A 3,538-nucleotide genomic window follows, 5' to 3' on the forward strand; every position below is an offset into this window, starting at 1 on the left:
CAGTGAGTAAAAACTGTAGACTTCAAGCAAGTTAAAGCTAGCTGTGGTATTTCTGTCATAACATGACTTTTGAGTATTGTGCACAAAAACGCGAGCTGCATGCATGCATTTACTGTTCGACAAGCTACAGCTGACTCTTCATGGAAACACCAGATAGAGATCAAGACATGATAACATGGATAATAATGACTCTAGAACATCTCATGCCACAAATTGATGGCTCTGTCAATGATACATATTAATATTATTATTCTATGCTAATCATGATATGATTGTGTATGTGTAGTATAACTAGTGAAGCAGGCCGGTTTACAGTTAACATGGTTAAAGCCCCACCTGATGATGTAATTAACCCCAAAATAAATGTTACTAGTGTTTTATGGTTTTGAAATCAAGTAAACCACGCAGACGCACCGGACGCGAGTTGTTAAACGGTGATGAACCACGGTGAAACATGATTGAATCCCTTTCAACAACGACAAGAAGCTAAAGATCGTATAATTCACGATTATTTTACGAGGAATGTCAGCCAATCATTGTCACTAAGCCTTACAAAAACTTCGATGATTTCTCTGTTAATATCAGCAATAACGCTTATAGAATAAAACGGCAAAGTTTAGCCGCTACCTAAAAGACACTGAATTCAACTTCTAAGCTTGCATACGCACAAAGGTTCCAGGCATGACGAATTTTACGCGCTCTCGCGTAACGCGTAGTCTCGCTCACGTTCGCGTATTCGCTATACACTGAGTAAAAGTGTGGATTCATCACGGATTAACAACGGTTGGCTCCTGTACAAAGGTATAGGAGGAGTTGTTGGCACCATTGTCATCCATGGTTGACCATGGACAATTTGACCATGGTTGACCATGTTTTTGAAAAATGGCACCACTGCCAACCATGGTTAAACATGAACAGTTTTGACCATGGTTGACCATGGTCAAAGTTAACCATGCTTGACCATGGTCAAATATGGACAATTTGACCATGGTCAACCATGGTTAAACATGATCATATTGACTATGGTTGACCGTGTTTTTGAAAAATGGCACCACTGCCAACCATGGTAGACCATGGTCAAACATGCAAAGTTTTGACCATGGTTGACCATGGTCACTTTGGATAGACCATGGTCATTTTGGATAGACCATGGTCAAAAGGTTGACCATGGTCTCTGGCCGTGGTGCCATTTTTCAAAAACATGGTTGACCGTAGTTGACCATGGTCAAAAACATGGTTGACCATGGTTGACCACGGTTGTTGAACCATGGTTGACCATGGTTAACCATGGTCAAACATGCAAATTTTTGACCATGGTTGACCATGGTCACTTTAGATAGACCATGGTTGACCATGGTCTCTGGCCGTGGTGCCATTTTTCAAAAACATGGTTGACCATGGTTGACCATGGTCAAAAACATGGTTGACCATGGTCAAAAACATGGTTGACCATGGTCAAAAACATGGTTGACCATGGTCAAAAACATGGTTGACCATGGTCAAAAACATGGTTGACCATGGTCAAAAACATGGTTGACCATGGTCAAAAACATGGTTGACCATGGTCAAAAACATGGTTGTTGAACTATGGTTGACAATGGTTCAACCATGGTCAAACATGCTAAGTTTTAACCATGGTTGACCATGGTCTCTGGCCGTGGTGCCATTTTTCAAAGCATGGTTGACCATGGTTTGACCATGGTCAAAACCCATGGTTGAACCATGGTTGACCATGGTTAACCATAGTTCAACCATGCCTTTTTCGCATAGGCAAGATGTCTACCCTTGTTTGACTTGAACATATTGGGCTATTCCATTAAAAATCCACACTACCCCTGTGGAAGATTTTGGAAATATCTTCCACAGAGGGAGTACAAATTTCAAATGGAATGAACACATTAGGCAGCTCCAATTGAATTTCATACACCCTCTGAGATCAATTCAACCTGAATCTTCCACAGAGAAGGGCGAGTTTAAAATGGAGCTGCCTAAATGTTCATTCCATTTGAAATTCCTACTCCCCCTGTGGAAGATATTTCCAAAAGCTTCAACAGGGGTAGTGTGGATTTTAAATAGAATAGCCCATTATATCAATTACCAGATCACTGCTATACAATTTTCACCCTGATGTGGCAGTAACATCAACGTATTGAAGCAACTGTTTTGCTCGTGCATCTATGCGGCATCTTTAATCATGTGCGTATGTATACTAGCACTTTAAGTGAACGATAGCGATTGAAGCTGCACCAAATGAAATGCGTACTGACGTCACTGCCACATTAGGGTGGAAAACGGTACATTTTTGTACTGTATAATAAATAATGATCATTGAATTTACAACTTGTGATTTATAAAGTGTTTATAAAATTGTAGTTGGTATTTGCCTCCTGATGGGTAAAGTTAATCACTGTTTTTCCGTGTAATATTTCCTCACAGGGAGGATGGTAATTTATTTCTTGCATTTACAGCTCTAGCTACTATGAGCTATTTGCGGGGAGGAGATAAGTTTAAGTGACCGCTTATGGGTTCGAATTTCAACCAGCCTTATCATGAAGCTCCCGTGGCCAAGTGGTTAAGGCGTAGGTCTCATAAACCTGAGGTCCTGGGTTTGATTCCCAGGCGGGATCACTTTTTCTACTTTATTATTTGAGATGGCGAACCTGGTGAAAAATTATGTTTGTTTAAAGTTAATCAAGTTTGTGCAAGTTTGTATACAGTGTGTAAAATTTAGCCAAAAAGCAACTAGTCCACAGGACAGGCTGGACACCCTCCCCCCCACACCCCCCCACACACACACCCCTCAAACACATTCATTATAAGCCAAATAAAGTATAGTGTCATCTAAGATTGTATGATGTTTGCTTGAGTAAGGTAACAACCCAAAAGCTTTGATGAAATTGTATAAATTAAACCAGTTTCATTTCTCAAAAATTCATCATTTTTACTTGTTCAACTTTACTACAAATAACAACTTTACTGTGTGATGTGCAAGTTTGTATACAGTGTGTAAAATTTAGCCAAAAAGCAACTAGTCTGCAGGACAGGCTGGACACCCTCCCCCCCCCCCACACACCCCCCCCCACACACACACACCCTCAAACACATTCATTATAAGCCAAATAAAGTATAGTGTCATCAAAGATTGTATGATGTTTGCTTGAGTAAGGTAACAACCCAAAAGCTTTGATGAAATTGTATAAATTAAACCAGTTTCATTTCTCAAAAATTCATCATTATTACTTGTTCAACTTTACTACAAATAACAACTTTACTGTGTGATCTTCCATTTATGTGATTTAGGGATTCAATCATGTTTCACAGTTGTTCATCACCGTTTAACAACGATGCGTCAGCGTCGTCTGCGTGGTTTACTTCGCGAGGGCAGCTTTAGCTGCCCGAGCGAAGTAAACCACGCAGACGCGTCGGACGCGAGTTGTTAAACGGTGATGAACAACTGTGAAACATGATTGAATCCTTTTCAACAACGAAAAGAAGCTAAAGATCGTGATAATTCCCGATTATTTCACGAGGAATATCA

General features: G+C 40.2%; 1 non-coding gene across 1 annotated transcript; it reads left to right on the forward strand.

The window, feature by feature from the left end:
* Nucleotides 1-2,554: 2,554 nt before the first annotated feature.
* Trnam-cau (transfer RNA methionine (anticodon CAU)) lies at nt 2,555-2,628 on the forward strand. The gene has a single exon. It is a non-coding gene; the product is annotated as a tRNA-Met (tRNA).
* The last annotated feature ends 910 nt before the right edge of the window (nt 2,629-3,538 follow it).

This window comes from Amphiura filiformis, chromosome 9 (assembly GCF_039555335.1).
Source record: "Amphiura filiformis chromosome 9, Afil_fr2py, whole genome shotgun sequence".
NCBI classification, from domain to species: domain Eukaryota; kingdom Metazoa; phylum Echinodermata; class Ophiuroidea; order Amphilepidida; family Amphiuridae; genus Amphiura; species Amphiura filiformis.